At 35.3% G+C, this 13,597-nt stretch overlaps 1 long non-coding RNA gene across 1 annotated transcript in view; it reads left to right on the top strand.

Annotated features, from left to right (window-relative positions):
- Positions 1 to 13,597, top strand: part of LOC119538671 — a 547,664-nt gene that overhangs the window by 533,167 nt on the left and 900 nt on the right. The window lies entirely within an intron of this gene.

Genomic DNA, 13,597 nt, shown 5'->3' with positions numbered 1-13,597 from the left:
AACCTGTAAGAGCTAGAAGGGGAGCTGCAAAGCTCACATGATGTAATGAGTCCAGGCAACAGGAACTGAACTATTTGCATAAAGTCCAAAAATAAGGGAGTGTGTATTCCATAAAATGAGATTAGAAGACTTCTCCTCAGTAGCTAAAGGTACCTTGTTGGTAATTTTGCATTGGCCCAGGGCTTGTCATCCCCCCAAAAAATCAATACACTAAACATGTTCAATGCATGAGAGTAGTATTGCAATTACACTATTCTGATGGTGCATGTTGCAGACAGTCTTGATTTATGCCTGTTATAAAGCTCCTTTCCACTTTACAAAGGGTCCTGCATGGTTAATGAATTACAAAATCATCTATACATAAGCTACAATGTGAAAAATTAGCATAAAATGTGGTCAAGAATTGATGAAGACCTAGGGCCCTGAGCTGTGGCAAATCTTAAACTCTCCTTAAGTAACTCGTGATAGAGAGAATTTACACACACACACACACACACACACACAACAAAAGGGGAGAAACTCCTAAAGATGAGCCCACAATTAAAAATTACAAACATAGCCTAAAACATTTAACCATGAGATAAAATCAGTCAACATTACCTGGGGATAATTTATAAGATTAGGAAAAAGCTAATAAAATAAACTGTATGAGACAAAAATTAAATTTTTAAAGATGTTCAAATACATGAAGGAAAAATGAAACCTTAGAGAAGAACATCATACTATGGAAAAATCAGAAAATATGAAACATAAGTAAAACTTTTAGATCAAATATACAGTTAGTAATAAACATAAATTAATGAACTAAAGAGAAGACCAGACATATAGCTATTGAGGTATTTATGGAATTGGATAATAAAACTTAGGAAATAGCTGAAAATACGGTGCACTGAAGATTCAATGAAAAGTTCCTGTATGAAGAAGCATATTGAATTCTGAGACACAAAAATATAAATTCACACCAGATACCTCACAATAAAAACATATAAGACCACAAATAGAGGCAATTTTAAACTTTACAAGTAAGATGACTATAGACTAATAACAATAAGAAAATAGATGGACAGTAGGTTTTCTTTAGCAATAATACATGGTACAAGACGATTGCTATCTTCAGAGTGTTGGAATAAAATAATTGTTTACTTAGAACTTTACATCAATATAAATTTAGTCAATAATTTAAAAGCGAGTTTAAGACTAGCAAATATTGAGAGAGTAAATTAATCCTAGACTGACATTAACAAATCCAATCAATCATTTTCTTAAAGAAGAAGAATATTGAACCTAGAAGGAAGAGTAGAATAAAAAAGCCATGGTTAGCAAATATATTAGTAAACATGTTGGTAAATAATCATTTTCCTTAACTTAGAATTCCTATATATTAAACTTGAAATATATTGAAATCATTTCAAATATCCTGCATTGAGCCATTGAGGCTTATGACTTCTATAACCTAAATATACTTTATTATTTTACTGTTGCTGTTTTATTTTCTAAACATCATTGTCTTGATCACACCCCCATGCAATTGTGAATATGTGCAATATATAATTTACCAAAGGTCATGTGGTAGGTAGTAAGCGGAATAGCTGGGATTTAAATCCAGGCCTTATTAATCCAAAAATATGCTCTTAACAATTACTTTACATAGCCTTATCAGATATATGATATATGATAGTCATCAAATGATTACTGATGGCCTAGTCCGTGCCCTAATCTGTGTAATATTACAACCCATGACTAATGTGTAGTTATTAACCACAATCTCATATGTGGAAAGTGGAAAATGTAAATATGTCTCATAAAACTTGCTTCATAAACATACAGATATGATGACCAATAATATTTGTTGGCATATTTATTTAGAGAAACACTAAAAATAGTCTGTAGTGATGGAAATTTTCTATATCAGTGCTGTCTAATATTGGAGCAACTAGCTACATGTGGCTATTGAGCATTTAAATACTTGAAATGTAGTAAGTTCACTGAGAAACTGAATTTTTAATTTTATTTAATGTCAATTCTTACATTTATAATTAAAAATCCATATGTGGCTAATCACTGTAGTGGACAACGCTGGTGTAGAACTACAGTTTATAAGTAGCTGGAATGTGGATATGTCTATTCAAACAATTAGAAATGATTAGGCATCCTAACCTGGTAGCTATTTAAGGTGTCCCATCTTTACATTGTGTTAGTATATTTTTGTTTTTCCACAGTTATCTCTTTACTGAAATGCATGCAACAACTTTCTCCTTCATAAGGAAAGAAATTATATAGGAAGTTTGTAGAACTTGTTTTGAGTCCAAAAGTATATTAACTGTGTAACACAGGACAATGCATTTAATTTATTTAAGATTCAGTTTTCTCATTTTATAAGAATGATTAATGAAATAAATTTCTTGCCACCTCATAGATTAAAAGCACTGAAATAATATACTGGCGAATTGGGTGAATAATATGTATAATTGACATGTTAATTTTTTGTATACTTTAAAATATATTGGTGTCAAAAAAATTGGTTATCCTTAAATCAAAAGCATTTTTCTTTATGGAAGTATTGATAGATATTATAAAAGAACAAAACAAAATAAATAAATAATGAACAAAAGCTACAACAATAAGAAATATCCAGATGTAAATTGTTCTCAGTAAAGAAAATATCATATTAATATGCTTATAATTTTTTCCGAGGTATGAATGATTTAGTTCGATATTTTGACTATGCATAGTAAACACTAGAAGAGAATAAAATGTTAGAACATCTTAGAAAATCAATGCAAGTAAAGTATATTATATGATTAACTGGATTAAGATTTCTAGATAGAGCCATTTCATAACTGAATAATTTAAGCAAGTTTATGCTTTGATGAATTAATTCAATATTTCCATATTTCTCTTTGAAATTCTATTGCAAACTAGATTGAAATAATTAGTTTTACTTGCGAGTAATTAAAACTAGTCATTCCATTTTTTTCATGTGTTTCTTACCCATGTATATTTCCTGTTGATGAAGATACCTTTTCATATCTTTTGCCAATTTTATAATTAGGCTATTTGTACCATTGCTGAATTATAGGATTTCTTTATATATTCAGGATATCAGTCTCTTATCAGATATATGGTTTTCAAATATTTTCTCCCATTGAATTGGCTGCCTCTTAACCCTTTTAACAAAGACTTTTGAGGTACAAGAGCTTTTGATTTCGAGGAGTTCACATTTATTTTTTTCTTTCGTTGCTTGTGCTTTGGGTGTAAGGTCTAAGAAGCTACCTCCTATTACTTGGTTTAAAGATGTTTCTCTGTATTATCTTCTAAGAGTTTTATTGTGCTGTCTCTTATATTGAGATCTTTCATCCACTTGGAGTTAATTTCAGTATAGGGTGTGAGGTAGGGGTCCCCTTTCATTCTTTTGGATATTGATATCCAGTTCTCCCAGCCCCATTTATTGAAGAGACTGTTCTGTCCCAGTTCAGTGGATTTGGGGGCATTATCAAAAATCAGTCAATCATAGATTTGGGGGTCTATTTCTGAACTCTCAGTTTGATTCCACTTATCAATAGGCCTATCTTTTTGCTAATACCTTGCTGTTTTGACCATTGTGACTTTATAGTAGGCTTCAAAGTCTGGAAGTTTAAGTCCTCCCACTTCGTTCTTCTTTATTAGGAATTTTTTGCAATTTGACGCCCTTTTCCCTTCCAAATAAATTTGTTAACTAGCTTTTCTGAGTCTACAAAGTAGGTTGTTGGAATTTTAATTGGAATTGCTTTGAAGCTGTAGATCAGTTTTGGTAGAATTGTCATCTTAACAATGTTTAGCCTTCCTATCCATGAACATGGAATATCTTTCCACCTATTTAGGTCCTTTTTTATTTCTTTTAGTAAAGTTTTGTAATTTTCTTTGTAGAGGCATTTTACATCCTTGGTTAGGTTTATTCCTAGGTATTTGATTTTTATTTAGATGAATGGAATTTTTTTTTTTTTGATTCCCCATTTAGTTAGGTCATTACTAGAGTTTACAAACATTACACTGACTTATGTGCATTAATCTCGTATCCCGCCACTTTGCTGAATGCTGAATTTGTTTATTAGCTCAAGTAGCTTTGTTGATTTCTCAGGGTTTTCCAAATATGAGATCATATCATCTGCAAAATAATGACAGTTTTACTTCTTTGTTTCCAGTTTGGATACCTTTTATTTCTTTGTTTTGGCAAATTGCTCTGGCTAGAACTTCTAACACAATGTTGAATAAGAGAGGTGAGAGTGAGCATCCCTGTCTTATTCCCGATCTTAGGGGGAAGGCTTGAGTTCTATGCTGGCTGTGTTTTTCATATATGCTCTTTACCATATTGAAGTTTCCGTCAATTCTTATATTTTGAATTTTTTTTTTTTTTTACCAAAAAGAGATTTTGAATTTTGTCAAATGCTTTTTCAAATCTATCAAAATGATCATTTGTTTTTTTCCCTTTTGTTTTGTTAATGTGTTGTATTACATTAATTTTCTTATGGTGAACCACACTTGAATGAATGAATGCTATTTGGTCGTGGGTGTATATATATTTTTTAATGTGCCTTTGGAGTTTATTTGCAAGTATTTTGTTTAGAATTTTTGCATGTATATTCATTAGGGAGATTGGCCTAGAGTTTTCCTTTTTTGTAGTGTCTTTATCTGGTTTTGGTATCAGAGCAATATTACTTCATAAAATGAGTTAGTAATGTTCCTTTCTCTTCATTTTTTGAAAGAGTTTGAGCAGGACTGGTGTCAATTATTTTTGGAATGTTTGGTAAAATTCCCCTGTGAAGCTGTCTGGGCCTGGGCTTTTATTTGTAGGTAGATATTTGATGACTGATTAGTGATTAGTTTTTTGAGGTCTTCTTATTTCTTCTTTTTTTCTTTTTGAAGGTTTTATAATATTCCCATTGTTTAATTTATTTTTTAAATTTTATTTTGAAATAAATTCAAACTTACAGGAACAGTTGCAAAAACAATACAAACCCCATACACAGAACTCCAGCATACCCTGACCACCCTTCCCTGAAACCCCGATCCACCAACTTTAACATCCCATCACACCATTTCTTTCTTTCCCTCCCTCCCTCCCTCCCTAATATCCATCATATATTGCTCTGTCTTCTGAACATATGAGAGCAAGCTGCACACATCTTTGAAGAAACAATATAATTCACATATACATTTCCCATGAACAAGAACATTCTTTTATGCAATCCCATTAAGCACAGCAAAGAAGTTCAAGAAATTCAACATTGATACAAAGCTTTACATTCTATATTTCCTTTTGTTTACTTTCTTATGTCCCAACTGTGTCCCCTTGAGCCTCCTCTCCTCCATCCTCAGATCCCATCCAGGATCATCCTTGGCATTTAATTGTCATTATCTATTTAGATTTTTTTTTTCACTTGTGGAAACATATAAACAGCCAAAATCTTCCCATTCCAACCCCTCCCTAGCATTCCATCAGTGGGATTAATCACATTTAGAATGTTGCAATGCTATCACCTTCCCACCATCCATTACTAGAAATTTCCCTTCACCCCGAAAAGAAACCCTACTCTCCCTTCTTAACTCCCCATTGCCCTTTCCCCCACTTCTCGTAACCCATACTCAACTTTTCATCTCTATGGTCATATTCTCTGATACTTTCTTTGTATTTACCATGGAGCTTAAATTTAACCTCTTAAATCTGCAACAATCTTGTTTCTCTTTGATGCCAACTTAATGTCAATGGGACATATAAACTATGTTCCTGTACTCCTCCATTCCCCCACCTTTATGTAGTTCTTGTCAAAAATTACATACTTTACATTGAGTCCAAAACCACTGATTTATCATTGCTGTTTATGTATTTTAGATCCTGTAGGAAGTAAGTAGTGGAGTTACAAATCAAAAATACAGTAGTATTGGTATTTATATTTACCATGTGATCTTTAGTGGTACCCTTTATTTCTTCATGTGGTTTCAGTCAATTGTTTAGTGTCCCTTCCTTTCAGCCTGCTCAACTCCCTTTAGCATTTCTTATAGGACTGATTACTGGCGATGAAGTCCCTCAGCTTTTGATTATCCAGAATGTTTTTTATCTCCCCCTCATTTTTATCCTCCAGGTGTTTGTGAATTCTCCAAGTCTCTGATGGTTATTGAGTTCTATTTGTATTCTATTGTGGTCAGAGAATGTGCTTTGAACAAATTCTTTTTTTTTTTTTTTTTTTTTTTATTTATTGAGGCTTGTTTTTATGCCCCAGCATATATGGTACATTCTGGAGAAAGATCTGTGATCACTAGAGAAGAATGTGTGTCCCAGTGACCTGGGATGTAATATTCTATATATGTCTGTTAAAATTTTCTATATCTCTCTCTCCTTTCTTTGTTTCTCTGTTGGTAGGGCTCCCTTTAGTATCTGAAGTAGGGCAGGTCTTTTATTAGCAAAATCTCTTGCATTTGTCTGTGAAAAATTTAAGCTCTCCCTCAAATTTGAAGGAGAGTTTTGCTGGATAAAGTATTCTTGGTTGGAAATTTTTCTCTCTCAGAATTTTAAATATGTCATGCCACTGCCGTCTCACCTCCATGGTGGCTGCTGAGTAGTCACTAGTTAGTCTTATGTTGCTTCCTTTGTATGTAGTGAATTGCTTTTCTCTTGCTGCTTTCAGAACTTGCTCCTTCTCTTCCATATTTGACAGTCTGATCAGAATATATCTTGGAGTGTGTTAATTTGTATTTATTCTATTTGGAGTTCACTGGGCATTTATGCTTTGTGTATCTATATTGTGTAGAAGATTTGGGAAGTTTTCCCCAACAATTTCTTTGAATATACTTTCTAGACCTTTACCCTTCTCTTCCCCTTCTGGGACACCAATGGTCCTTAAATTTGGATGTTTTATCTTATCTATCTTATCCCTGAGATCCATTTTGATTTTTTTCAATTTTTTCCCCATTCTTTCTTTTGTTCTTTCATTTTCCATTCTGTGGTCCTTGAGGATGCTGAGTTGTTGTTCAACTTCCTCTAATATCCAGAGTCTTTTTAATTTGGCCTACAGTTTCTTTAATTTCCTTAAGATCTTCTATTTTTTTATTTACTCTTGCAATTTCTTCTTTATACTCTTCTAGGGTCTTCTTTATGTCCTTTATATCCTGAGCCATGCTCTTGTTGCCTGTCTGTAATTCTTTGATTAATTGTGCCAAGTGTTGTGTGTCCTCTGATCTTTTGATTTGGTTGTTTTGGTTTGGTTTCTCCATATCATCCGGTTTTATCATATGCTTTAAGATTTTCTGTTGTTTTTGGCCTCTTGGCATTTGCTTTACTTGATCCCTAATTTGACAGAACTGCAGCTTGGTGGCGTATACTTCTCTAACTAACCAGCAGATGGCGTCCATGAGTCACCTATTCCCCTCAAGTCAGTTCTCCCATACTTTGTCTTTGTGGTTTGTGGGGGTCTGATTCTTGTGGGGTCCAATTGGTGCACCAAGTTTGGGTGTGTTGATGGTGCTGTCCACTCTGAATGTGGGGCATGTGTCTGAGCAGTTAGGGAGGGAGGGCAGCTTTAATAATCAAACCTCCCAGGTGTTCCCAGAGACTTAAGGCTGTTCTCTGTTGCTGACCCACAAGTCCTTGGTATTGGCATAGGTTCCCTGGGATTTCCAAGCGGTTCCCCCTTCCTAGCTGTGCTCTTCCAGGACCTCTGCTGAGGAAGGGACACACCACGTCACTAGTGCGTGCCAGCCCACCAGGGAAGCCCTGGATCACTGGGCCGTGGAGGGGCACTCCTAGGCCTCTTCAAAGATGGTTGAATGGGAAGCGTTAACTTCCTCCTTTCTGCACAGCTCCGCCCTCCCAGTTCCGGGACAATCAGCCTTGGGTGTATTAACAGCCACTGTCCACAGCTGATATTATGGCTTGTGTGTAGTGCTGTGGGAAAGATTCCCCATCACACTAGGTTTCTTGGCATGGCTCTGGGCTGTGGGTCTGGCCCCGGGCAGGAGCGTCCCCTGCCCGCTGGGGAGATGGCTGCAAGGAATGCGTTTTTTTCCTCCTTTTGGCTCCCCTCCGCTCCTCTGGTCTTGAGAGAATCAGCAGCAGGTGTGGGAAGGGGCATCCTCCATGCCAGACACCGAGGCATTAGCCCAGCCCACTCCTGCCATGCTTCACTGCATGGCTCTCCCCATCATATCTGCAGCAGCTTTTTTTTTTTAAAGAACTAGCCTGTCTCCAAACGCCAGCCCACCATTTCCCCACACCGCAGTGCGGCCACTGGACTTTCAGCTGGCTTACTCACTTGTTTCTGAATGCAGGCTCCTGGTTTCACCAAATGCACATTCCTTGTGGATTTAGCAGAACTTGTCCAGCTGGTGCATCGCTGACAGTGGCGTTCTGGGTCACTTTATGGTTTTTATCTAGTATTTTTCACGAAGGTGTTTTTTTGCCCTGTCTCACCTAGCCGCCATCTTAGGTTCTCCCCCTATATTGAGTATTGATGTCGTATTAGAATGAGGAAGGACTTCATAAACATAGCTCCAAAGGAAGGAAGATTTTTGAATATACTTATATAAAAATTTATAGCTTCTGGATGGATGTTAAAAGAATAGACATAATAAAAGTTGAAAAATAATAGTGCAGTGTACCTATGAAAAATAACAGGTTGTTACCTAGAATATATAAACATATTGTGTAATCAGTAATAACAATTTGAAAGCTTGTCTTAAAGCTGGAAAAAGATAGTAACTGGGAATTTGTAAATAAGCTCATAAATAATCAATAAACCAATGCAAAAATATTCATCCACAAAGGATTGTGAATTAAGATAACATAGAGATAACAGTCTTATATCCATCATGCCAGAAAGGACTAAATAATTATGAGATAGGTCAGTAAAGCTGTGGAGAAATGGATATATTTGTCCATTGCTGATGATTATGTATGTTAGTATATTTTCTTGGAGCATAAGTTTACCATTATACATCAAAAGGTATAAAAATATAACACTTTTAACATGGAAAATCCAAAGAAATCAGAGTGTCAAAGAGTGTCTAAGAAATTATTTGAAAGATGTTTATTGCAACATTAAGAAGATGGTTAATACTCACTGAGATTTGCCATATATAAATTCTTTGAATCCCTCCTACAACCTTCTGACCAGGTACTCTTATCCCCATTGTTTAACTGAAATATTTGAGGATCAGAGAGATAATAAAACTTTCTAAAGTTTAAAAATTGATTAGAATAGCAAAATGAAATATTAGAGTCTAAACATCTAATAATAGTGGATTGGTTTATTGCACTCCTGCATATATAAAGTAGTATCCATGTAACCATTAAAATGATATTGTAGAATAGTTAATGAATTGGAAAGGTGTTCATAGTACATTGTTAAATGAAACAAGCTAGTTTTGCAATTGTATAAGTTTATGATCCCATAAAATAAACAAAGAAATTATACATTTGCACAGGACAAATTACTAGAACCAAATATTAGCAATGATTATATCTGAGTGATGTAACTGTGGATCAATATTCACTTTCACTTTCATCATAAGACTTCCCTTTGTTTTTAAATTTTCTGCAGCAAACATTTTTTTTATAATAGAAAGTATTGTTTAACAAAGGTATATTTTGATAATTAAATGCAAGAATTGGGGGAATCCTTCTAATTGTCAAAGTATGTATAGCCCTATACAAGTGAATAGAAACGAAGGAATTTCTCAAAGTCTAAGTGCAGGCTATACTTAATTATGCTCCAGAATTCTTCAGTGAAGGGGAGTATTTTCTCCTTAACCTCTGGTATAGAAATGAATTGTGCTGCACATGGATTTAATGGTAGACAAGGTGGAATTTTGACATTATTGGCATCAGGATTCCAGTTGCCTCTCATAGGCCAATTACAAGTGGGGACTGGTGCCTGAGGACATAATCTCAGACTCGCTTATACTAAATTGAAAGAAGTGTGCTAAATACTATGCATAAGACAGCCATTGGTTCTCAGATTACTTAACTGGAGAAAAAATAATACAAGCTTATGAAAGGTTACTTAAACAATAATTGTTTAAAAATGCATGCAAATATAGTAGAGGCACCACAAGTCTTAAATGATTTTCAGTGACCTAGATGATCATTATTTATTTTAGAATGTAGAGGGCTCTCTGTGAATTAGAGTGTTTTTTTTTTAATAAGACATCATGATTTGAGAGGGATTTAAGCTAATTCCCAAATGCTATGCAGGTTTTGAACCAATGAAGGCAAGAGTCAAGGGAACATGGACTAGACTGGGAGGCAGGCAATTAGAGTTTAAGCCCTTGTTCTGTTACTGTCCAGATAGAAAAACATAATCAATTAAATGATCTCTCAATATTTCAGGTTCAGTTTCTAAATTGGAAAATATCTGTACCTACCTCACAGCGTGTTGAAAACAGTGAATGATAGGAAGAAAGGTAGAAGAAGAAACTGCAGACCATGTAGGTTCATGATGGACTGAGAGCACTGATTACTTTTAATCAGGAAAATGGCACTCTTTCAAAGCATTTTAATTTCATTTTGCTATGGGAGCGACTAGTGGCAGAATTTTCTTCATGGCACAGATATTTATTAAGTACCATCTGTGGGGCAAGCACTGTGTTAGGTGATAGTGCTAAACATCTCAGATGAATTAGACATAGTTTCTTCTCTCGAGGAGCTCACAGGTTAGTGGAATAGAGATAAAGTTTCCGTTTCAGTTCATAGCGCTGTGGACATAAACCAAGCTAACTATATCCTCTGCCCTGTGACATCTAGGAAGTTTTTCTTTCATCTGAGTTTTGAGATATATATATATGGTACTTATCCAGATGGAAAAAAATGGGGAAAGAATTTCCCTTCATATGAGCAAAAGAGAATACTATATTGCCAGGTGCCACATGGGCTTTCAGGAAGGACAAGTGCTCAGTGCAGCTTGGGCAGCCTAAGCTTTGGCAGAATTGATGTCAGTAGTTGGGGATGGGTTTAGAACAATCATTGGATACAATTCTTTATTTGTCATGTATGGCCTAGTAATTAAATATGGACTTTATTCTGTATGTAATTGGAAGCTTTTGAAATTTTTATGCCAAAAAATTGAGTCAGTTAGATAGTAAATGAAACAGCCTAGTAGAGGATGAACTAAATGTGGAAGATTATCAAAAGGGAGTAAGTTCATGTCTTATGGAATGCTTGTGCACATACCTGTGTCTCCACAAACTTATTCAGTCGTGCATGTATTCCTAGTCTTACATAGAAATCCCACTTGAATTAAAAAGCATAAAGTATCAACCATCATGAGAGAGTGAAAATATACCTAGCTTTTTAGGATAGGTTGAGGCTTTGGGGATAAGATTTGAATGGATGATAAGTAGTTAAATTCACTTGACCATGTGTCTATAATCAACACAAAAATATGCTATAATAAAAAGAATATAAGTTTCAAAATCTACCAGACTGGGTGTAAATCCCAGTTGTGCAACCAATGAGCTGAGTGAATTTTGGAAATATATTAAACATTTTGACCCTCAGTTTCCTTATCTAAAAAATGGGTATAACAATCACTGCCTCATAGGGCTGTGATGAGGATCAAATGTGATCTAAATATGAGATGCTGGGCCAGTGTAACCTGAATAAATGTTAGTCCTTTTTAGAAAGCAAAATGTGAGCCAATAGGAGGAATTCTTACAGTGGTGGATGTTGGTTTAATATTTGAAAAACATTTCTACTGGAGTTATAGCACAGGCAATGTTCTGTCTTAGGAGTTAGTCAGCTGCCTGTCGGTGAAAGTAACTGATTGCCACCCAAATGTCCATTTCTGAGAGATGCTAGAGAAGGAATTTCTATAGTCATTCAAAGGATAGGAAAAGGCAATTTGAAAGCTTTCATTTGAACCTATGTCCCACATATTTTTGATCATTCTTCCACATCTACTGTATCTACCACCTCATTTTAAATGGCAAATCTGTTTGAAAGATTTGACTAAATTCAGTGTTTCTCATTTCTCTCCTATGATTTTATTCTCATTGCAGTCTAGAAATCTGCCATGTTGTGAAATCCAGCATACATTTCTCTCATATTATCTTAGTTGACCTAGGTGCCACTCCCTTCTGAGCAACTTTCTGAAAATTCTAAACATGCATAATAGAATTGAACAATTAAATAAATGTGTGGCAGATGATGGGATCATTGTTGGAATAGGAGGTCACTGATAAGCAAGGGGAGAAAGCTGGAATGATCCATGTGGTAATGGATTATAGTTGGCGATATCAGTATGAACTCATATTTAGCATAACACAGATACAAATGGGTACATACAGAAATACTTATAGGCACTTGTATATATAGCATGCTAGTTAGCTTATGCGCATGTATTTCCTTGATTTGTCAGCTTAGAGGACCTAGAGGCCAAATAGCAATAAGGATACCTAGTGCCCAGGTCTTGGTTTCTAATACTGTTCTCCAATCAAAGGAACCACAGCTCCTTAGAAAAATGGCTAGCAATAGGATTGGGGAATAAAATATGTAAGATATGCCTGGAGCATCTTGCAGTGCCAGAAAGTAAAGAACAAAAAAAATGACAATTTGATTTTTATCGAAGGCACGGGATTGAACTGAAAGAGCTCCTGTATTAGTCAGGGTTCTCTATGGAAACAGAACCAACAGGAGACATCTATAAATATGAGATTTTATATGTGTCTCACTCAGCTGTGGAGATACATGAGTCCAAATTCCATAGGGCAGGCAGTGAGCAGGCAACTCTGATGAAGGTCTTCAATGAACTCCCCAGGAGAGGCTGGCTGGCTGAAGAAGAAGTGAAAGTTCTCTCTTCTCCCTTCAAAGTCTTCAACTGATTGGATTAAATCCAGCAGATTGAATTATCTCATTGCAAAAAGCAATCCCTTCTTGATGTAATCACCACAGATACAATCAGTTGACTGATGAGTTAATAAACTAGCCTACTGGTTTCTTAATGAGCCACAAATGTTCTTGCAGTAATGGTTAGGCCAGTGCTTGCTTGACCAGACACCTGGGCACCATCACCTGGCCAACTGACACTTGAAAGTAACTGTCACAGCTCCTAATTATCAAACCTAGAACAGTTTGAGGAAAAAAAGGAGTATTAGATTATAACCCAAAATATAAAATAAAGTCCATAAGAGCATACTGATCCACAGTGATATATATAAAAAAAAAAAAAAATTATGTAAGATTCTGCCCTAAAGGAGATGGAGCATAACTTTCCACTCCTTAGGTGTGGGTTGTCCATAGTAACTTCCTTCCAAATAGTACAGTATGGAAAGGGGGTAAAGACAGTGACTTTACGGTGGAGAAATATGACAAATAAGATCTCAGCCAAGTGATCGAGAGTAACATTATCAATGATAAGGTATGATGTGATGAGAATGGTGATTTAACTCTGTGGATTTTTCTTCCCAAATCCCATAACCCCAGTCTAATCATGAGAAAAAACATCAGACAAATTTCAAATGAGGTACATTTTACAAAATTCTGATCATATCTAAAGATGATCAAAACTACAAAAAGTCTGAGAAACTGTCACAGCAAAGAGGAGTGTAATGAGATATGATGACTAAATAT

Source organism: Choloepus didactylus, chromosome 6, assembly GCF_015220235.1.
Source record: "Choloepus didactylus isolate mChoDid1 chromosome 6, mChoDid1.pri, whole genome shotgun sequence".
Lineage (NCBI taxonomy): Eukaryota > Metazoa > Chordata > Mammalia > Pilosa > Megalonychidae > Choloepus > Choloepus didactylus.
The sequence above is the reverse complement of the archived record's forward strand: the minus strand, read 5'-3'. Positions and strand labels throughout refer to the sequence as shown.